Source organism: Antechinus flavipes, chromosome 5 (genome assembly GCF_016432865.1).
Source record: "Antechinus flavipes isolate AdamAnt ecotype Samford, QLD, Australia chromosome 5, AdamAnt_v2, whole genome shotgun sequence".
Classification (NCBI taxonomy): domain Eukaryota; kingdom Metazoa; phylum Chordata; class Mammalia; order Dasyuromorphia; family Dasyuridae; genus Antechinus; species Antechinus flavipes.
Window position 1 is genome coordinate 264,953,525 of NC_067402.1, and position 24,459 is coordinate 264,977,983.

Below are 24,459 nucleotides of genomic sequence, written 5' to 3' on the forward strand. Positions count from 1 at the left end.
TATAGCATTCATATTTTTAAATGGCTATTTTTCTTATGACACAGTAGATAGAAGGTCAGGCTTGGAGCTTGGAAAACCTGGGTTCAGAGCATCCTGGCTTCAATGTGAACCCCTGGAATGCCTCAGCATTCCAGCTCCCACTCCCCATATCCCAATTTTATGAGATTATAATTGCAGAGTTGACTATGGTTTTTGGTGAGTTTTCACCCTGATAGTAGCTGTAGTTAAAGGAAGTTTCTATGTTGAAGGCACCCTAGACTGATGAAATCTATAGATGTGGATTCTCCTTGCTCTCAACACACATGAGCACAGATGCATATGTGTATACATACAACACATACACACACTTATTTTTCTCATAAAGTACGTTTGCTAAAATTGCCATTTTTATAATGGAAAAGTTCACATTGTGGAGTGCTTCAGGAAAAAAAAAAAAGAGTATGTGATTCCATAGCTACCAAGGAAACTGACAGAATTTAACTAGCTTTTTCTAAGAAAAAAAAATAATGACAAGGACTTCTGTATCCATGGGCTGGCAATGAATTCTGAATCTCCCCTTCAGTTTTATGAGTTTCAGAGTATGCAATTCACTGACTCACAAGGTCTGCAGCCTAAACCCAATCCTACTTGACAGAAGGGGAAAAACAGAAATTGAGTTCTGTGGTTAGTCCTGGTTGGGGAATCATTTGTCAGATCTTCCTCCTTGAAATGTGTGTGTGTGTGTGTGTGTGTGTGTGTGTGTGTTTTAAGACAAAGAAATATGACAAAGAACCAAATGAAAGAAAAAAAGATTGAAAACACTATAAGAGAAAACAAAAATAACTGGGGGCTCAAAGGTCTACACAGTGGTTCTCAAAGTATGGTCTAGAGAGTCCTGGGGATCTCTGAAATCCTTTTAGAGGGTCTACAAATTCAAAAATAGTTTTTTTTTTATTTCCAATATGATAAATGTCTATAAATATAATCCAGATAAACAAAAACTCTTTGGAGAGATTCTCAATAATTTTTAATAGGATAAAGATACTGAAAACAACCCTTCCTTCCTCCTTACAATTCCTTGTGAATTGATTGGTTTGTGGATAATGAAGGTACTTTTGATTTATTAAATCATACAGCATCTCTAAAATGGCAGCCACCTTCCAGAGGGAATAGTTCTGGTTCTCATCATGAGCTAAAACTGGAACTAGATCCTTATTTGGTACATTGGCTATTACATCTCTGCTGCCTCCTTTCTTCTGTTGTTGGACCATAGATTTACATGTTTAATGAGTTCATAGAGATTTCTAAGAGTTCACTGAGAATTAGCCCTATCATGTTACTAATGAGGAAACTGAGGCAGATGGCCATTAAGTAACTTGCTTAGCTCACCTAGTTAGCAGGTAACTTAGGAAGGTTGTGAAATATATGCTTTCCAACTCTATCCATTATAAACGTTGTTCTTCTAATTGGGTAGACAACAAGAATGGTTGATTTTAGATGTCACATTTAGATGGACATTTTTTGTGTTTTGTTCTTTGTCTTGTTTCTATTTGTTCTCATCTTTGAGGGAATGAATAATTTCAAGTGGAATCAATATTAATTCAATCTAATTCATCAAACATGTATAAAGTGTCTTTTAGGAACCAAGAAATGTGATTGATGCTAGATATATAAAGACAAAAATTAAATCCTACAGGACTTTTACTAGGGAAGATAGAACACGTATATAGATAAGTAAATATGAGCTATATACCTAGTAAATATTGCCTAAATGTGAAGAAAGCACAATAGGGGTGAGAGTTCAGGAAAGCCTTCATATAGAAGGTAGCAATTGGATTAAATTTTGAAGGGATCTAGAAGGTCCAACATGTGGATCATAGAATCAGAGAATCATAGACTTGGATTTGGAAAGAATTTCAGAAGCTATCTAGTCTAGCCCTTTCATTTAACTGATGAGGAAATTGAGGTCTATAGAGATTAAGTGATTTGTTCAAAGTCATAGGAAATAAGCACCAGTAGGGACATTTGAATCTAAATCTTCTGACTCCAGAGGTGAAGAGAACATGCATACCAAGTACAAGGGACACAGTATTGATGTATGTGAAGTAGGTCTTCTTAAATCCTCTAATTAATAAAGAAAAAAATCATTGGAATACTTCCATCCTTTATTATTATTATTATTATTATTTTTTGATAATATAAACCCTGTGGGCTCATGGCCAGGGACAATTTGGCTTACCCTATATTTATTTATTCAAAGCCATTTTCAAAAACCAATTTAAAAGGAGTTTTTTAATTGCCTGATAACATCCTAATCCATCATTTTGTTACCGACCTAGGCAATCATGTCACTGGATAGTTAATGATAAATGAAAGCTGAAGGCTTTTCTTACATGGCTATTTTTCACCAGTACCACTCTCCTGGTGCCAGGCCCATCAGAGGAGTGTTTTATGATACAAAGCTTTCTCCTAGGCTTTCTTCAGTCCTTGTCCACTTGTCACAGAGGAAGCAAGCCACTAGAACTGGGGGCTGACCTTTCAAGTTTTTCTTATTTCCCCTTGCTCGCCTCCACCCTTGTACATGCTTGCCCCACCTCATTGGGGCTTTTCCTTGAAAGTTCTCCCACTCCATACCACAGAGAGTGGCTGGGGGTTGGGAGCTGAGAAAAAGTAAAGCAGGAAGGTGTCTCAAAACTTTCCATGTGGAGGTATTCTAGCAAGGGTTTACAAAATTGCTTTTCCCTTCCTAGCAACCTCAATTGGTTTTTTATGATCTCAACCAAACACTGACTTGCCAGGGAATCCTAAATTTACAAATTTAGAGGAGGGAGGATCTTGGAGGGGGGGAAGGGATGGAGACAACTAGTCCAATCAAGTCATTTTACAAATAAGAACAGGAAGACTTAAAGAGAGGACAATATTAAAATATCTTTTCTGTCATTTAGAAACTCTGTTATTAAACCAGAAGACACATATATATGTCATTAAGACCAGATGCAATGTATTTTTTATTAACGCCTCCCTAAACTATCATATAGTTCATTAAAAATATATATACCCCTCATGTGAGGGGAGGAAAAGGAGAATGACTCTTTAATCTAGGATCTGAGGGCATGAGTGGAATTCCTGTGAGCAAATCATTTTACAAATGAATATTTTGTACTGTGACATTTTGTCAAGACTTTGTCTCTATTTGCCTTGTCAGCCTGGAAGAAAGGAGGGAAGAAAGGAAGGAATGAAGGAAGGAAGGAAGGAAGGAAGGAAGGAAGGAAGGAAGGAAGGAAGGAAGGAAGGAAGGAAAGAAGGAAGGAAGGAAGGAAGGAAAGAAGGAAGGAAGGAAGGAAGGAAGCGAAGGAAGGAAGGAAGGAAGGAAGGAAAGAAGGAAGGAAGGAAGGAAGGAAAGAAGGAAGGAAGGAAGGAAGAAGGAAGGAAGGAAGGAAAAGGAAAAGGAAAAGGAAAAAGGAAAAGAAGGAAAGGGGAAAGGAAAAGGAAAGGGAAAGGAAAGGAAGGGAAGAGAAGGGAAGAAGAGGAGGGAGAGAGAGGAAGGAGGAAGGAAGGAAAGAACTCCTTTGAGTGTTTTCTTGATATAGATACTGGATTGGTTTGCCTTTCTTTCTTCAGCTCATTTTACAGATAAGGAAACTGAGGCAAATTCAATGAATTGTCCAAGGTCATACAGCTAATAAGTGTCTACTGTCTAATTTGAACACAAAGAGAAGAGTTTCTGATTCCAGACTCTGCATTCCATCCTCTATGATGCTATGCAACTGCCCCAGTGATAAAGCTGAGGTGTTTAATTTTGGAGAGGTGGAAAGATGCTGGAGTTCATATGTCATGGCAATCAGATGGTGAGATGTTCTAGGTAGGCAGCTCAATGGGATGTAAAGTGAAGCATAACCAACTCTCTAGAACCAATCACTAGATGGTAGGCACTAAGTAGAATTAATTTACACATATTAAGTCACACTTGCCCTTAGGGCAGGACCTCTAATGAAGAATGGATGAATGGAATAAGAAAACTGAGACCAATAGAGATGAATTAAATAACCTTACCAAGATCACACTGCTAATAAGTGTCAAATGTGCAGTCTGAAACTAGGAATTCCCTACTCTCAAGTCCCACTTAGCCACACTGCATTTGTGACTTGTCCATAGACATAAAAGTAGTAAGTGGCAAATCCAAAATTTGAACCCAGGTCCTCTGAAAACAGACAGACAAATGGATGGATGGATGGATAGATATAGATAGATAGATAGTTAGATAGATGGATGGTTGGATGGATGAACAAATAAATCCAAGGTTGTTGAGGATGGAGATAGCTTAAAATTAGGGGGAAGTTCATGGAAGAAATGGTACTTTAGTGAGAGAGAAGTAGAAATGAAGAAGATAGGAATTCTAGGCTTAGAGAAGAGGGATGACTATGGAATCGAAGAATTTCAGAGTAGAAGGGACTTCAATAGTCATCTAATCCAACAGATTATCTAAAAAGAATTCTCATTATAATAGACTTGACCATCAATGATTCAGACTTGCTATAGCGTGGGAAATTCACTCAAGGAAATTCATTCAGTCTACTTTGGGATAACTGATTTAGAAGAATTTTATTATACCTATATCATCAAGTCTAATTTTGCCTCTTTACAATTTCTACCCAATGGTTACAGGTTTTTCTTTTTAGACTTAGAGGATTAACTTAATTATTCTTCAAGAGGACGTTTGAATACTTCAAAGTAATTATCAAAAACCCCTCAAACCTTCTCTTCTTCAGGAAAAATATTCCCAATTCTTTCAAGCAATATTCGTGGGTATATATAAAATACTCTTTATCATCTTGGTTGTCCTCTGTGATCATTCTATATCTTATCTCTGTCCTTCCTAAAATATGGCACCCAGAAATGAACACAATATTCCATATGTATTTAGACAAAGTTAGAGAAGAGAGGAATTACAACCTTCTTTTTGCAGAAACTATGTCTCCTTAGTGTATGGAGGTCAAGATGACATCAGTTATTTTGACTGACAAATTACATCGATGATTCATGTTGAGTTTTCTGTCTATCAAAATCCCTGGGTCATTTTCAGATAAATTTTGGTCTAATCACATCTATCCTATACTGGTAAAGTTGACATTTCAAATCCAATGTAAGATTTTATTGTCACATTTAATTACATTAGGTTTATCCCAATATTCCAGTCTAGATATTTTTTGTCCTCACCCTATTATCCAGAGTGTTCTCACTATCCCCCATTTCAATGTTATCTACAAATATCATAAACATGCTTATCTGTGCCTTTTTTCCAAGCCCTTCATTTTTGTTGCTAAGTTATTCTTTAATCGGGTCTGACTCTCCATGGTGCCATTTGAGTTTTTTTTTTTTTTTGGAGATACTGGAGTGATTTGCGATTTCCTTTCCAATTCATTTTGTAGATGAGGAAACCGAGGAAAATAGGATTAAATGACTTGCCCAAAGTCATACACATACTAAGTGTCTGAAGCCAGATTTGAACTCAGGAAAATGAGTCTTCTTGATTCTAAGTCCAGTACTCTATCCCCTGGGTCATCTAGCTGTCTAAGTTCTACATGGAAATGTTCAATAATAGAGGCTAGTTCCAGAAGTCTGGGTCCCTCTACTAGGGACCTCTTGTCAAGTTTACATCCAACTCTTAAAAATCATATTTTGAACTCTATCACCTCCAAGTCCATCTATTTATCCTATCATGTAACCCAAAGGAATGGTACCATAGAATGCTACCACAACTGTCTGGAAAGGTAGATTGCAGAATGACTTTAATTGCCAAGATGAAGAATTTATGTTTTGTCCCAGAAACTGTAAGAAATCACTGAAGATCTTTGTACAAGGAAGTGACATTGTCAATTTAGAGGTTGGTGGAGGACAGATTAAAGAGAGGGAAATTGAAAGCAGAGAGACCCATTAGGAGGCTGTTATAATAACGCCTGGGAGAGCTAATAGGACCTGAATTAGACTGGTTGTTCTGTGAGTGGAGAAAAGGGAATAAATGTGTGAAATGTTGCAAGGGTTGAATCAATAGGATTTGGCAACTGATTGGAAAGAGTCAAGGATGATGTTAAAGGTATAAACCTGACTGATAGGAACATAATGTCCTCTATTGCTCTATGTCCTCTGTATTAATTGGATAACTGAAAAACCATGATATTCCTGGGGACTATCACTCTCACACTTTTAAAATTGCTTTGTTCTTCGGGTCAGTCATTATGACTGACTGATGTTATCATCTTGCAATGTGTAAGAGGTAGTGGGGTCATATGATTTGTCCTTTTCCTCTACCCTGAGGCAAGGAATCGTGTTATCCTTGCACCCCATACATTGACATTTCACAGGCTAAAGCTGAAAATCATATTTGTGCTACCTTGTGACTTTCATTTCTCACATCTGAAATTCTCCAGTGATTATGTGAAGCATAAATAGGTCATGATAATGCCAAGAGATTGGCACTTGGCAGGTGCTGCAACCATGGAAGCACACAGAGTGTTTCATAAATAGGAACTTTCTTTCCTACTCATCTAGCTAAGGTTGACAACAGCCATGGGAAAATAGAGACTGTGCTCCAAAATATGCAGAGATGATCAAAATTAAGTGTCCATGCTTCCTGAGAAGATGTTAAAAATAAATCATTGCTCTCTGTTGGTGTGTTTCTTGGTTGGTCTTGTTAAGGAATGGAGGGAAAGACCAATAGCAATCTGAGATTGAATCTCACCTTAGCTATGTATTATCTATGTAGCCCTGGACAGCTCATTTTGCTTTGTGCCTCAGTTTCCTCATTTGTAAAATGAGGACTCAATTTCTTCTAAGGTCTCTATCAGCTCTAAGTGTTTTTTTTCTTACGGCTTCAATTGCAACTTTCCAGCAAAGTACAGGAGAGCTTGTCACCTTTTAATTCTGTAACAGATGCCCTTTGATTATCATACATTGAATATACATGCCCAGCTTCAGGCAACAGTATGAAGTTAGTTGGGTGCCCCTGCCTGCCCAGAGAGTTCCATTAAAGAACCCTATGCTTTAAAACTTGCCCAGTACCTGATACATAGTAGGTGCTCAATAAATGTTAATTGACTGGTTGACTTTTATTCCTCTTTCAGAATTGATTTATCTAGTGCCCAGTTGTTGTTTTCTGCTAATCTGCTAAAATAAGTTTAAATTGAATTGTCAATGATTATTACTGACTTAATGAGCCAAACCTCTCAGGTAAGAGGTCTCCCAAAGACAATGGTACTATGGTTGGCTATTGGAAAATTTTCCTTGGAAGGCAAAGTCACTAAGTCATTTTGACAATTACAAATACATAAATAAAAAATAATGGACATCTGAAGAAAGATGTTTTCTGCATACAAAGAGAATTGCTAATGAGTATATAAGAATAAATGTATATGTAAACACACACACACACACACACACATACACACACATATACCTATGTGTGTCTAATGGCAGCCATCTTAAGGGAGAGGAAGAGAGGGAAGAAAAAAAAAGGAAACTTACCTGATAACTTTATTATATATTAAAAAGGAATAGCACTTGTACAGAGTAGATTTGTAGTTTCATGTACAATCACCTTTTATATACTATTATCAAAATGCATTGTATTTCATAAATTTTAAATTAAATAAATTAGAACTTCAATAAAAGTACTAGAACAAGAATAAGAACAAGTGAAAAAAGAAAAGAAAGAAGAAAGAAAGGAAGTAAAAAGAAAGAAAGAAAGAAAGAAAGAAAGAAAGAAAGAAAGAAAGAAAGAAAGAAAGAAAGAAAGAAAGAAAGAAAGAAAGAAAGAAGAAAGAAAGAAGGAAGGAAGGAAGGAAGGAAGGAAGGAAGGAAGGAAGAAAATGAAAAAAGAAAGAAAGAAAAAAATGAATGAAAAAAAAGAAAGGAGGGAAGGAGGAAAGGAATGTGGGAAAGAGGGAAAGAGGAGGAAGGGAGGGAAGGAAGGGAAGGAAAGAAGAAAGGAAGGGAGGAAAGAAGGAAGAAAGTTACCTTATGGAAGGCAAGCTTTACCAATTCCAAATCATACCACATGGATAACTGCCCATTCTATCTCTAGTAAGTTTACATAGGAAAACCTCATTCTGATTACCCAGTCATCTTTTAGGAGATTACACAGGCATATATGTTCAAGATATTTTTAATATGTGTTTCCTTCTTGCTCCATCATACCACCATGGATACCATCACTATTGCAACAACCATTTTACAACAAACATTTTCTTTTAAATATTCTTTTACATGCATCTTTCATTAGTTTCTTCATGAATAAAATGAAAGAGTAATTCCTTTCAATTCAACAAATATTTATTAAAGTGCTTAGTATGTGTCTCTTAATAATAACGAATCTTGTATTTAGCTTATTTGTACAAATTATCTGCATGTTGTCTTTCCCATTAGATTATAAATTCTTTGGGGGCAGGTAATGTCATTTACCTTAATTTGTAGCCCCAAAAGACAAATGCTTAATAAATATTTATTGACTGACAGACTGACTTACTAATTGGTAACCACTGTATGACTACTGGACATACCTCAAGCCTTCAGGAAAGTTACATTCCACTTTTAAAAGAGCGTGTATAGAAGAAAGACAAAGAAGAAGTTGAGAAAGAGAGACAAGTAGAAGGAAAAAAAAAACAGAAGAAAGGTAAGAAGGTATTTAAAGAGAGGAGTCATTCAACAATTATCAAAGAGGAGATGTACTTAGCCATTCCAGGGGAAGGAAATGCAACAATGGATATTGAGAACACTTCAAGTTGAGTCAGCCAAGTGAAGATGACTGGCCTCATTTTAATCCCCCAAGAGAAGCATCAGAACCCCTTCAGCAGCTTTATATTCAGGCAATAGGGAAGTCATGTTAACAGTCAGAATCTCTAGTCCCCTGAATCAACTAAAACTCAATGAATGTCTCAACATCTTTTAAGGAAATTTTAGTTTAACTTGAGGCAGCTAGGTGGCTCAGTGAAGAGTGTACCAGGACTTCAGTAAGGAAGACTCATCTTTATAAGTCCAATCTGGTCTCAGACACTTACTAGCTGTGTGAGCCTAGGAAAGTCATTTAATCCTGTTTGTTTCAATTTCTTCCTCTGTAAAATGAATTGCAGAAGGACATGGCAACCCCAATATCTCTACCAAGAAAACCCCTAAAGGTATCACAAAGGGTCAGACAAGAATGAAAATTTCCTTCACCTATGACTCATTGCCGAGTTTAATTGAATTTTTGGAAATTCTAAGTTACTATTAGTCTGAGGGTGGTAAGTGATGTGTTTCTAGGGCTTTCCCAAAATTTGGTATATGTTTTTTTAAACAAACTATAAGTACCTTTGAACACCACTGTTACTTCTTATAGAGACACATATTTAGAAACTCATTTCAGGATAAAACATTTTCTTAGTTATCACTCCACGGAAAATAAGATTTTTTAAAGGAAAGAAAACTGCAGTGATAAGACAGCTAAATTCTGATTTCTGCTGAAGCAGCTGTTGATGGAAATGATCCTGGATGCTCCAGGCTGCTCATTCTAACTTTGGAAATTGTTCTACCTGCTGACTTTGAGCTTCTCTCTTGACTTGATGGCTGTGGATAATTTGGGCCCCTGGCTATGAAACATGAACCTGTCTATCTGCATTATTAATGGAATCTATAGAGAAGAGATGAGCTAACATGGGCTCTGGTTACTTTTGCCAAGGAACCAAAGAGAGAACTGTTTCTTGAGATGGAAAAGGGCAAAGGCATGAGCTGTTGTGAAGGCTGAATGCCAGGTAATGACAACCCCATCCCCAAAATGGTCTCTCATATCCTTTTCCCTGGAGGGAAGGAGGATCATGACTGAGCAAGAGATGAAGATGACATACTTATCAATTAATCAATCAATTGACAAAGCTTAATTAAGTGCCTACCAAGGAGTTCAGTAAGGCAGTGTGAAAATGAAAATAGGAGAGAAATAGTCTCTGATCTAAAATAACTTTCATTCTATTATGGGAAATAGCATGTACATATATAAGTTTATATAGCCAGGAAGGAGAATGTTGAATATGAGGTATAAAGTAGCTTTACTTATATAGACATGTTAATCTCCATCTCTTATTGCTACTAGTTTATTCCTTAAGTATCTCCCTAGTCCACAAACAGTCTGTTAAATTACTTCCTATCTCAGAGATCATTAATATGGAAAAATTCTCTCTCTAATCAGTTTTTTGTTCTCTCCTCCTCTTGAAGTGAAGAAAATTTCTTTCTTTTTAGGTTGATCTTCATACCATCCACTTGGAGGTCTGGTCAAAAATCACTAAAAATGACCATAACTTTTTAAGGACAGATTCTAGAATCATAAAAGTACAAATAGTCATTTAAAGGAACAAGTTTCCACTTGCATACAAGATGAGTAAATCCCTTTGATAATGCTTCTTCCCATGCTTCACAGAGGAAAGAAGAAATGGGACAGGTAAATGATGGTAAATGTTTCCAAGGAAGTAGGAAGAAAAGAGATGATGTTGATTAGATTTTAGCAGTCTTACCAATTGCTAAAGTTCTCGGTTTCCACTCTCTTCACCTTTTATTGGGGCTGTTAAGTCATTTTTCAGTCATATTTGGAATATCCATGACACCATTTGGGATTTTCTTGGCAGAATGGTCTGTCATTTTCTTCTCCAGTTCATTTTAGAGATGAGGAAACTGAGGCAAACAGGGTTAAATTATTTGCCCAGAGTCACACAACTACTAAGTATGAGATATTGAAAAAATAAATATAAGATAATTTGATTGGGTCCAGAGAGTGGGATGGAGAGACATTAAAAGCTAAGTAAGATTCAGAAATACCTCATGGAGGAGAGGATGATTATTGATCCGAGCTTTGAAGGAAGATAATGATTTTAAAGTACATTAAATATGATACCTGGACAATCAGGTCACAGTCCTGCCTATGGAAAATAGAACAGATGGTTCCTCTACCCTTCATGCAATCCAATTCAACTCAACCAATGTCTACGGTGAGATATGGAAAACATTGTTAAGGATTGGCGAATCAGAGAAAAAAATAATTATATTGCACCAATTCATGAAATCTTAGCAGCTGTTGACCATATTCATACACCATTAGCAGCTCCTACCAGGCATCCAAAGCAATGATCCTCTCAACTATTCCTCAAAGCTAATGAGTATGACACAAAATAGAATGTGACAAGGGCAAAGGAAAGGTCCAGACAATGTTTCTTTTATTTTAAAGCCGACCTGTGATTTTATGCATGTAGGTAACTCTCAATAACTGAATTCCTTCCACCAATGCAAATCAGCACCTGCTTAGCAATTTACAGTCTTCCAAAGAGTTGCCTGGGGAAATGAGAGGTCAAACAACTAGCTCAAGGTCACAGAGCTCATATATGTCAGAGGCAGAATGTGTCACAATTCAAGTCTTCCTGGCTCGACACCAGCTCACTCTCTATCACACCATATTGGCAAGGTAATCTCAGAAAAAAGATCGGAGCAGGGAGAAATCACTGGGGAAATCTCCTAACACAGATGCTGTATTCTGTTTTTTGTTTTTTTTTTAAGTTGGACATACCCCTCATAAAATGTTTTCTATAGTATTATATCATTTTTTAATTTCTAAATTGTATTTTTCAATTAATAAATATTTATTTTCTTCCCCTCCTAGCATTTCTATATTAAGACAAAGCAAAAGCAAATAAACAAAAAACTTTGTGACAAACATGTACAGAGAAGAAAAACAAACCCTCACATTGGCCATATCCAAAAGTGCATGTCAATTGTGTGGAAGGATCTCCATAATTGTCACAGTCAGATTTGGTTTGGATTTATAAAGTTTATCTATTTTCACTACTTTCCTCATCTTTAAAAATGAGCAAATCGGACTAAATGGCCTCTGATGTTGCTTTCTAGCTTGACATCTACTATCTTTTAATTTTGTTATCTAAATCTCTGTTTCTCTTCAGAAAGCCTGGTTGATATGATTATCTACTCCTCTGGACAAATGGGGGAAAGACTACATCACAGAGCATGAGGAGGCTGAAAGCAGCCCAGCAGGGGCCCTTTGGCCCTGGTTTCTGGATCATAAATTATTTGGTCCTCCATTTGAGAGTTTATGATATCAAAATAAATTAAATGTGTGTGTATGTTTGATTCTTTTTCCCTTTGGTTTTGTTTTCAAAATGTACTTTTGAAAAATATGTTTAAAGACTCAGGGATGAAATGAAAAAATATATAATTTTTTTTCTAACACAAGGGGAAATATATGGTACAAAGAAAAAGAATTCTGGATTTGGAGTCAAAGAAACTAGATTCAAATCTCAGCTTTATCATTCACTACATGTGTGAACTTCAGCAAGTTATTAGATCTCACTAGTTCTCAGTCTTCTCCTTGGTAAAAATAGGGGAACAAGACTAAATGGCTTCCAAATTTGCTTATAGCTATAAATTTATAATCCCAAGAAATATATGCTTGAATACTGTTTGAGAGTGCCATAGATAGTAATCTGTCAGGAACATTGAGTCCCTAATAGGGAAGACTTGGTCAGAAGGAAAAGCCATTTTATTCCTTTAAATCTAGACTCCAAACTGAGGAGTGGGTTACAGTTGTCTCTTAGTTATCCCCTAGTAAAGAACTCATCTATTGATTTAAAGCCATTTTTTTTCTTTTTTTTTTCTGCCCCTCTAGTCACTGATAATTCACCTTAGTGTATCATACAACAACCTGGGGGATGTTGTAGGCTTGGATTGTAGCACCTAAAGACTATTCAGGAGATTTGGGATACTAAATCATACAGTGAATTAGTTTTACCTCTAAATCATTATTGTCTCCATCATCATTGTCATCATACTACTATCTACTTCCAAAGGAGCATTTAATGTACTTTTCAATGAAGCTATGGAAGATATTTACCTCCAAACACTTTTAATTACATTACTAAAAAAAGCATCTTATCTACCTATGAAATAATATGTCAAAAACTAACCATAAAAGAGATTATATCTCATAGTGACTTACCCCTGAGCCATTTGTATCCATATTAAATTAAAAATAAGACAAAAAAGAAAAATAATAATTAATAATAATAATAACAGCAGAAGCAAAGATGACCGTGATAACAGCAGTTTCCAAAGATTTAGAAGACCTGGATTCAAGTATCCTCTCCTTCCAGTTTACATAGTGTACATTTCATATGTGGGAGGAATATTTATTCCTCCTTTGAGGAAGATTGTCTATGTTTGAGTGAAAATGAAATATTCTTTCCTTTCTTCCTTGTTTGGATGTTCACCTTGGATTTTTTTAAGCTGCTAAGTCTATCAGTATCAATCACCAAACATTAATTGATTTTTATGTACCAGAAATCTTCCACAAAACTAAAGATGTTATCATCTCTTCAAGGAATTCCATCCACTCTTCTCATTCTGGAGGGATTTGGTTCATTCATTTATTCAATAACAAGTACCTACTGTGTATATGAGTGGTACAGCAACATATAAAACATATCCTACTAGGAGAATGATATATTCACCTATAAGTACATACTAGTAGATATATACCTGTAGTTATTTTGGCAGCATGTATACATACTAAAATTGGAATAATACAGAAAAGATTACTATGGCCCCTGAGGAAGGATGATATTCAAATTTGGGAAGCATTCCAGTAAAAATAACAAAGATATGTGCAAAATATGTACAAGATATATGCGAAATAAATAACAAAGTAATTTGAGGAGAAGGAGCTAATTCTTGGGGGAGAATCAGGGAGAGTTTCATGTAGAAAATTCTTCAACTGAGCTTCAAAGGATTTTTAAATTTAAGGATTCTAGAAGGCCAAAATAAAGGGGTACATTTTACTGAAGATGGGGCAAGACAGATGGAATATGGAGTACCATGTAGAAGAAACAGCAGCAAGACTAATTTAGCTGGACTTCAGAGTTCAGAATGCATGACAATTTAGCTGACTGAGCAGAATATCCCCTTTCAGGTAATAAATTGTCTTAAGCCATTCAAAACTTAAATATGCAGAAGGTCACAGAAGTACGAACCTACTACAGGCTGCTTTAGATACTTTAGGAAGTACAAGAGAATTTGTGGGAGGAAGGAACAAGCAGAGGTACAAAAGATACTTGGGGTCTAGGCAGAATACTTAAGGATTCTTAAATCATACTAAATCTATAAGAAAACATTTCATGCTCATACTGTTACCCAAAACACTGTTAGATCACAATACAAGCAATAAGGCTTCATGGGATTTGCCAGATAATCACCTCTTGAGAAATGCAGCAACTTCCATAAATGTTGCGTGGCTGATTTTTCAAGCATAATTTATTCTTTGTCTGGTCAATGGGGTAGAACATAGAATGGAGTCAAATTATCACAACTGCCCTGGCTCTGTTGTTCTCTCATTTGCTACTAAATGGCTTTTGGTGCTCCAATTATGAACATTTCTAAACAACAGTTTCAAATGGCATGGTTTGACAATATTGTGATACATAAAACAATGATTTTCCTATTGAATATGATACCAATTTAATTTAAAATTACAGATTTAATATGCATCCTATGGTGTGTTTTTATGGATCATTTTTCTACATTAAGGAAAAGACTCTCTGGGAATAATAAATGTACCCTTAATTTTTTTGGTGGGAAGCCCTAGGACCCCATTCATTAATCTTCTGCCATGGTTGTTTCTGGCTATCTGGGGGTAAGTAGAATGGATAATTGAAATTTACCAGAAAGAATAACTGGAGATATGATATGAAATAGCAATTTCAAAGGACAGACCTAGCATCCTATAGTTAAAAGGAAACTTTGTGACTCTAGAGTTTCACCCACCCATCTCATTTTGCAAGGATTCATTCATTCACTCAGTTATTCAATAAACAAGCACCTACCATGTACAAGGGAGGAAATAGCAAGATGACTCAATGGATAGAGTGCCAAGGCTGAACTCAGGTCTTCCAAATCTGTGTGATCCTGAGTAAAAATGAAAGTGGTAAGTACACCAGATGAGTGCTGAAGCTCCAATAAGCTCCTGAAATCTGGTTGTTAAATATTTAACATGAACATTTATACCTTAGAAATCAGCAAATGCTACAAATCAGGACTTGATTTATTTGTTATTATTCTTGATTTCTAGACTTAAGAATGTGATGGAGAAAATATTAATAATTCAAATTTAATTTAATTAAACTTGGATACATTTCTTATTAGAGAGATTATCGTTAAATATTCACCAGCACATCTCTCTTTGGGTAGATGGTTTCTAAAGTGTTTCCCCACAGTTATTTTAGCATGGTTTGGCTGAAGAGGAAAAGCAGTTAACGTCCTGTCTGGCCTCTAAAATGTCATTTTTTTTTTTTAAACAGCTGGATCCCATTCATTTTTTTCTTCCAGGGCTATTACTAGACTATGTTAAAGTAAGGTAGATAATTGAAATTTACCAATTTCTCCCATCATGTGTCCTTATGAATGTAAATTTTCTTTTAATAATGAACCTGTGCTTTTCAGCTTGAAATGGAAGAAAGAGCTCTTGAAACCTGCTAAAGAAGAAGAGTTCTTCTCCAGAGTTGCTATCTCAGGAGCCTCTTTTTTATGCTTTACTAAAACTTCTCCCACCACACTTGTGACTCATTTAATTTTCCATTTTGTAATTAGATTAGATTAGATTAAATACACTTAGATTCATAAAAATAGGTAGAAATAAAAATCTCTTTGATTCATCTCAAGCCTGTACTGGGTCATCCTAGCAACCGAAAATAATAAGAATGAACCTTTATATAACACTTTAAGTCTTACAAAATATTTGGCAAATGCTCTTAGATATTCATAATAACTCTAAAAGGGAAGTGCTATTATTATCCCCATTTTTAAAATGAAGAAATTGAGGCAAATTATTTTACTAAGAGTGACTCTAGAAGTAAGTGTCTGAGACTGGCTTTGAACTCAGGTTGTCCGCATATAAAGAATGGCACTCTATCCATCATGCTACTTAGAGACCTAAAAAACCCATTCTCTCTATGAATTGAAGTGCCAGAACCTCTCTTTCACAAGGACACACACACACACACACACACACACACACACACACACACACACACACATTGAATAATATTTCTTTTTGAGAGTATTTAGCAAATACAGAAGCAAACAGTGCAGGAGTCAGAACAAAAAAAGAGATGGAGAAGTAGGAGTTACATCATGTGTGTGATTCTTGCCAAGCAAGGAAAATTACAAATTCTTCCCAGAATCTCACTTCTGATTTTCTTTTCGGGGATGAGGAGGCAAGAAGAATAGGGGAGAGTGCCATAGCAGGGTGGTGATAGTGAATTCCAATCTTTTCTCATTCTCCCTTCTGTTATTTTCTAGGGATCCAAAGGATGAGTCAGGGGCTAGAAGCATCATTCCCTTCCTCTGTACATTATCCTAGCTAGTCTCTTTTTGTTGGGGTGACATTGAGCTTCAAAGGCTTCTATTTTTCAGCGTGCTTTATTTTTCCTTAGGAAGAATAGTTGCTAAGGTGTCTCTCAATATCTCTATCTCACTGTGTGTGTATCTCTTTATCTCTGTGTCTGTCTGCCTCTGACTCTTTCTTTGTCTCTGTCTGCTCTCCCTGTGTGTGTCTTCCTCTGTTTCTCTCTATCTATCTCTCTCTGTTTTTGTTTCTCTGCCTCTCTGTGTGTCTTTGTCTCTTTCTCTCTGTCTCTGTTTCTCTATGTCTTTCTGTGTATCTTTATGTCTCCTTTTATTCTCATTCTCTCTCTCTCTCTCTCTCTCTCTCTCTCTCTCTCTCTCTCTCTCTCTCTATATATATATATATATATATATATATATATATATAAATTCTTCAAGGTTTAATGTAGTTAATCATTGTTATATCTTTAACTGAAGTCTTATATGTTCCTATGATCCCAAGAATATGTGGTTGGAAGAACAATAGGGTTGACAAATAAGAAAGACCAGAGGGATAATTGGTTTCGGTATGAGAAGAGATACTGATAACAGTTTTAGAAATGGAATAACAAAACCTTGGAACTAAAAGAGTCCTTAAAGACAATGCAATACAATATCCCAATATAATACAATGCATCCCAATACAATAATCTTTTTTTCAATATCTCAGTAAAGCAACCAATCTTCTTCTATGACAAGGCACCCACTACTTCTAAAGGCAGCTTACTCCATTTTAAACAACTCTTATTGTAAGGAAAATTTTTTTATATTAAATCAAATGCTGCTTAGTTCTAATCCCCTAACTCTGATCTTTGAAACTCTACAAAGGAAGTTGAATTATTTTTCAAGATGACATACTTTCAAATATTTCTCCCACCCAAGTCTTATCTAAGTATTTCCAGTTCTCAAGTAAAAGGGGGAAAAACCCTTTGTATGGCATATTTCCAGTTCTCTCAATGACCTGGTTACTCTCTAGTTTGTCAATGCTCTGGGATGTCATCCCAGAGCACCCAAATGGAAAACTTTAGTACAGAGTTGGAAATGAGTCCAACTCACTCCATGGTAGAAGATACTGGAGTCATCTACGTAGTAATTTGCTTTCCTATGGATAGATGGAGAAACTGGACTTATATTCTCTTTTTTAAGGGTAAAAAGTATGATGTGTAACATCATACTTCATGCTGAGACTATTGCCTTAGATATCCTGTGCATCTAAAATAGCCAGGAGACATAATGCTGAAAATAGATACAGGTAAGACTCTAGTCCTATATGATTGTTTCTACACTTCTAGATAACTGGGAAGCCAAAATTGTCATTGGCTGCCAAGGAGAATAAGTTCACAATAATGAGATACTAGATGGCAAGGAGAATTAGGTGGACTTTGCACTGCCTCAACTTTTCAAAATAGAAAAAATAAAAGAATCGATGGGTAAGTATGGCTAAAGGAGGAAAAGAGAACATGAGGAAGAGGAAAAGAAAAGTAGGGGAGAGGAAAAGAATATGGGAAGAGGTAGAAGAAAAAAAGAAAAAGGGTTAGGGAAAAGATAGAGGAAAAGAGAACATGAGGAAGAGGAAAAGAAAAATAGGGGAGGGGTAAAGGACATGGGAAGAGTTAGAAGAAGAAAAGAAAAAGGGTTAGGGAAAAGATAGAGGAAAAGATAAATGGAAAAGAAGGAGGGGAAATAGATGTGACAGACATAATGAAAATGGCCTGTAACCTGGTTTCAGGAAAGAAATAGCTTTCCCATCTGAGTTTCCTATTTACTGATTTGTTAGTAAGTATGTTTTCATCCTTTGCAGAGTAAAATCCCTTGTGAAAATATGTAACTGATCTATGCATTAAGTATCCTACTTGACAAAGTTCACATCACCAGAAATATTTGCTGGCTTATGGCAATGGGTCTACAGCTGTGACATCTATCTTTTTCTTAGATAAAACAGTCATCAACCTCCTTTCTCCCCATCACTTTCCTTTAAGGACATTGATTGTTGTTTCTCTCCAAAATATGAATATCCTAAAATTCCATAATATTCTTCCCATTTATTGCTGTTGACTCATTACCAGAGAATCAGGTTCTGTCAGCAGGAAATATTTATTGAACTTTCATAAGGCACAAATAAATGTTCTACTCACAACAAATATAAACTTGGCCTTCAAGGAATTTATAAGATTTAATGACCTAAAAAAGTGCATGAATAAGCTTAGTGTATTTGGGCCACACTACCCATAGAGTGCTCTTAAAACTGAATCATCATTCTGTTCTCCTCTCTTGTCCTCATGTAACTCAGTACTGAAATACTCAAGACTTCAGAACTCTGATCAGGATAGTGACCAACCATGATTCCAGAGTCTTGGTGATGAAACACATTTCTCACGTCCACAAGAGAGATAAAAAAAAAAAAAAAAAAAAAAAAACTTATTGAAATGCAGGAGACAGACATTTGTGGACTTAAATAGCCCATGGGGGATTTTTTTGGACAATGAATATTTATTATAAAGGTGTTCTTTGTTTTTCATTGTTATTGTTGTTTAATTTATATTGGATTACTTGCTTTCTAGGGGAAAGAGGAGGTGGAGCGAGAGGGAGAAAAATTTGGACTACAAGGTTTTGCAAAGGTAAATGCTGAAAACTATCTTTGCATGTATTTTGAAAAGTTAAAAAAAATTAAAAGCTATTATTCATTGTTACTATTTATTATCATCATTATTATTATATTCAGTGGCTGGGGGATGTGAGAGGGAGAAATAATAAATGTTCATCTAAAATATGCTATGTCATAGAAATTCTTTTTTAATCTCCTAAATTGAAAATAAAAATAAATAAACTTAATAAATCATAACTATACCACTTAAATTAAAAAAAGAAAATTTGGGGAGGGAAAGAAAATTATAGGACTTTTGAGGTAAGAAAAGGACTCATATCACCCACTAGATTAATATAATCTATTCCACTCTGTTCAACATTTGTTAAATTTACATTGTATTCAAGATGCTTTAGTTAAGGTTTGAAAATAAGCAACAAAAATGAAGCAATCCTATCCTTATGGAACTTATCTTCTTCTGAAGGATACATAGGTAAATAAGTGCAACATATACACAAAGTACATGAAACATCATAAAGTAATTTCAAGGAGTCAGGATAAAGGATAATAGCTGGAGGGGATGGTAAAGTTGAACTTTTTTTTTTCCTTAAGAATGAAAGATACATGAACATATCTGCAAGCAGTAGGAAAGAGCCTATGAGTAAAGTAAATTGGAAAATTAGAAAGAAAATGAGGAAATGATTGATTAGATAAGTTTCCAGAAAAGACAGCGGAAGCTGCACTTTAACAAGTTATCGTCCTTTACAAGAAGAAAGACCATATAGAACAAAAAAAGAAAAAAAAAGGATATTGTATCAACTTTTGAAGTATAAAAATAAAATAGATAATTTATAATTTTTTTTAAGATAAAGAACAGAGACTTTCTGCTGAAAAGAAAAGGGGTGGGTAGTATAGATGATATGAGAAGAGAAGGTTCTGCAAAGGAAATAGCCATTGGAAAGAATTACACAGAGAGACAATCAGAAAAGAAGAGAGAGAGCATTGCCCTTCAGTTTAATTTAAATTTCACGAATTTACAACTTGTTGCCATGACTGCATCTCTTCACATCAAAAGGAAATAAGAATCCTTTGTTTCATACACCATCCTTAACAATGTGGATGCTATATAGAGTTTAAAGAATGAGTGATGAATGGCGATTTACTACTAAGGCAATACAAAAACTCATTAGTAAATATAATTTAATTCTATATTTGAAGAAAGTACATTTTGCCAGTGCCAAAATACAGTGTTTATCTAAGATATGTTTCTTGTCCTAAGGGACCTTACAGACTTTGTAGGAGTATCAGACCCCTACCAGAGTTATTACAATGATGAGACCAAAATATTCTAAGAAGGTTGGGTCATGTAGAAGGAACAAGAAGAGCATTTTGATTCAGGCCTTTGTACTTTCTCTCCCATCCACTACTTTTAAAGGCAATACTCTTTATAGTGAGCAGATAGGTGATGCAATGAATAGAATGTCAGATTTAGAGTCAGGAGGACTCATCTTCCTGAGTTCAAATTTAGCCTCAGATATTTACTAACTGAGTGACTTTGGGTAAGTCACTTAAACCTGATTGTCTTGATAGGAAGAGGAGGAAGGAAAGATAAAAGGAAGGAAGGAAGGGGGGAAAGAAAATATGCTAGGAATACTTAATGGCTATGTTTCAAGGAAAATATATAGACTGCTAAAGCAAAATAAGACTTTGCTTCATTTTTCCATTATTTGAAAAATCACTTTTTTCTCAACTTAAGGAGTCTCTCAAGGAAGATGAAGATACTAATCCATTTTATTCTTCAAGTACCTACTATAATATTTGTTTATCTCTAGCATCTTTGGATCTCCAAATCAGAGAACTACAGGATCTCAAGTTTGGAAGGAACCTCATTCTCCATTTAGTTCAACCCATACCCAAATAAGAATGTTCTTTATGATGTCTCTGCAAAAGGTTCATCTAGCAGCCACTGAAAGAATCCCAGGAATAGGAAGTTACCTACTATGCTTTGGAACTACTCTAATTGTTAGGGATCTTTTCCTTATACCCAAAAGAAGTTTGTCTCTGTGAAAAAATCTATTATTCCTAGTTTTGTCCTTTGAGGCCAAAAAAATCTAACCCCTCTGTCATATGACAGCCCTTCAAATACTTAAAGATAGCACCCCACTCTTCCCAGTAATTCCCACCTTCCATCATTAAATTTTCCCTTATCCAATCTGAACATTCATTAGTCCTCCAACTAATCATTAGATGACAGTCTGAATTCACTTCATGATCACCCTCATCTGGACAAATTTTGATTTGCCAAAAAAATTCTGTCCTGCCTTGTAATTCCTATAAATAAAGCAATAGGAATTTATTAACTATGTGCTTCACATTGTGCTTAGCATTGGGGGAGAATAATTAAACAGCCTTTGCCCTCATAAACTTTACATTCTAGCTAAAGACACATATTTACATAAATAAATACAAAATTATTAGAGTTACAAAGGGAAATGGGGGGAGGTTGTCAGAAACAGGGGAATCAAGAAAGGTGATGTTTAAACTGAGATTCTAAGAGACAAGAAATAAAGAGGGAATGCATTCCAGTCCTGGGCAAAGGTATAGAGGTAGGTATTGTAATGCATTAGAAATAGGAAAAACAGTCTGGCTGGATCAAGGAGTGAAAAGGGGAGTTATGTATAATAAATCTTCAAAGGAGGGTCGGAGTCAAGTTGTGAAGGGCTTCTATTCTCTCTCTGTCTCTCTTTGTCTCTCTCTCTCTCTCTCTCTCTCTCTCTCTCTCTCTCTCTCTCTAAAACCCAGCAACTTTGACTTCCTTTCACTTCTGGCTGATGTTTTTCTTTCTTTTTTTTTTTTTTCCCCCAAGTCATATTATCATTTTTATCTACTGTGAGACAGCTCATCTTCTTCCAGTTTTATGTGTTCCTGTGTTTCTCTAGGTGGTATTTCCCTTGTGTATCCCTCAGGGATGGGCGAGGATGATAAATCTGCTCTGCATTAAGAGTCACCCATAATCAGTTTACTGAGATCTGGCTACAGAGATGAGGTTGCAGATGGGGCTGTCTTTACTTGAGGCCCCATTATCATCAGGAACATCTTCTGCTTTCTGTTGGGGCCGGCTTCACTTCCTCCTTTTAATCAGTCATATGTTTCAGCTTGTTTCTGGTTCCCCCAAACAGCAATATGGTGACATCACCAACACATCCCCCCATTTCAGAAAACTAAAGATTGGGGTGTTTTCCCCCCTTTGTTTCATTTCCTTAATCACGTCTCTCAGTGTGACCTCTCCCTTTCAATATCCTTTTTAGTTTGTCTACTTTCAAACAACTAGGCTTAAAATAAGAAGAAGAACCTTCAATCCCTATTTACAAATCCTCTCCATTGGATCCTGGATTGGATACCCAAATCCTACCAAGCTTTGGTTTACCCCTCAGGCAGTTCTGATTCCACTGTTTTATGTTTTACTCTTTTCTTCATACATGACACTCCATGGGATTTTTACACCTATCCCTCACAATTGGAATACTCCCTTCATCATCATCTCTTAGTTTATCTCATTTGCTTCAGAGTCAACATAAGTACCACCTTTTTTGTGAAGCACTTTTTTAATTCACTCAATTGATATTGCCTTCATCCCAACTTATATCTCTATGATATATGTGGTTATGTGTAAGTATGGATGGATGGATGGATAGAATATATATACTACATACACCATACACAATTATGTATCTAAACCTATTTTTTAATTGTTTTAATTCAACTTTTTGTGACCTATTGGGGTTTTCTTGGCAGAGGTACTAGAGTGGCTTGCCATTTTCTTCTCCAGTTCATCTTATAGATGAGAAAATTGAAGCAAACAGAATTAAGGGAATTGCCTAGGGTCACACAGCTGGTATCTTAATGCTGGATTTAAATTCAGATTTTCCTGATTCCAGGTCTGGCTCTCTATCCATTGTGCCACTTAGCTACCTCATCTATATCTATACATACATACACACACACAAGTTATGTATACAAGATATATAGACACATATGTGTATACACATAGGTGCACATAAATATATATATATATATATCTAAACACACACACATATATACTTACATACATACATACATCTATTCTATCAATTGAATGTAAGCTCCCTAAAAGCAAGAAGTGTTTTACTTTTATCTTTGTATCCCTAATCTCTAGAAAAAAGCATATAATAATGTTTATTGATTAATCAAGTGATTTACTCCCACTCCAATCATTTTGAATACTTGGGTTTTCTTGTCCTTTTTATCAAAAAAAAAATGGAGTTCATGTGGCATGAGAATTATAGCTAGAAGAGACCCATATAATGTAACACCTTCATTTTAGATTTGAGGAAATTGAGGTCCAAAGAGATTAAATAATTTGCCCATGATCATGTAGGCAGTAGATCAGCAGATCATAGAATCAGATTTAGAACGTGAAGGGACCTTAGAGAACATATAATCCAACTTCTTCATTTTATAGAGAAAGAAAGTGAAGCTAAATGACCACAAAAGGTCATACACCAAATAAGTGTCAAATGTCAAGAAAAGATTTTGTCTTCCTGATTCTTAGCCAGGCATTCTATCTACTAAGTCTATATGATTGTTACCAATAAAACTTATTTACATATTAGCATAGAAGCACATATTTGTAAATATTATTGTTAATCTACATTGATAGTGGGAGTTTTTCTCATCAGGTACTCCCTTCATCAAAACTCAAACTGGCCCACCCACAGGACAAATGCTGCCCACACAAAAACTCCCAAGTAGGGCTGAAACCAGATGAATTGGAATTGGGAAATGTTTAGCAAAATAAATAAAAATACAATGCAATATAGATAACACATAGACTGCCCTGGTTAGTGTTGATTTCAGCTAGAGTCTGGACACTAACTCACAAACTCAACAGTCATCCAGTTCACAACAATAAGTCAAATGAAAAATTGTTTCTCCTGAATCTCCCACAATAAAGAATAATGTTGTCTACAAAGTACCAAACAACTATTTTGTGTATGTATGTGTTTGTGTTGGTATGGGCGTGGGGGGGGGAGGGGGAGAGGGGTATGAATGTGTTGAGAGTTTGTTTGTTCAATTGTCTGTTTTATTTTATTTTATTTAGTATCATGTCAACATGTCCAGAACTGAAAGAAGGTTATATCTTCATATGGTGTGATCCAAGTACTGAAGCAACTGCCACATGTGTTTGTGTTTTCTCTGACAGATGGAATGGTTTCCAAGTAAAACTTGTTAGCATCTATAAGAAAAGTATTTCCTTGGGAAAGAGCTGGAGAATGTGTACTATGATTTCATCATTAAGCTTTAGAATTTGACAATCTATTATTAAGTTTCTTCCATATATAGGACTCAGGGGATGAGTAGATCCTTATGATGGAGTTTTGTTCAATCTGTTGATCTTT

At 35.6% G+C, this 24,459-nt stretch overlaps 1 non-coding gene across 1 annotated transcript; it reads left to right on the forward strand.

Annotated features, from left to right (window-relative positions):
* Positions 1-13,547: 13,547 nt before the first annotated feature.
* LOC127539570 (U6 spliceosomal RNA) lies at positions 13,548-13,652 on the forward strand. Its single transcript, XR_007947995.1, has one exon. It is a non-coding gene; the product is annotated as a U6 spliceosomal RNA (small nuclear RNA).
* Positions 13,653-24,459: the final 10,807 nt, after the last annotated feature.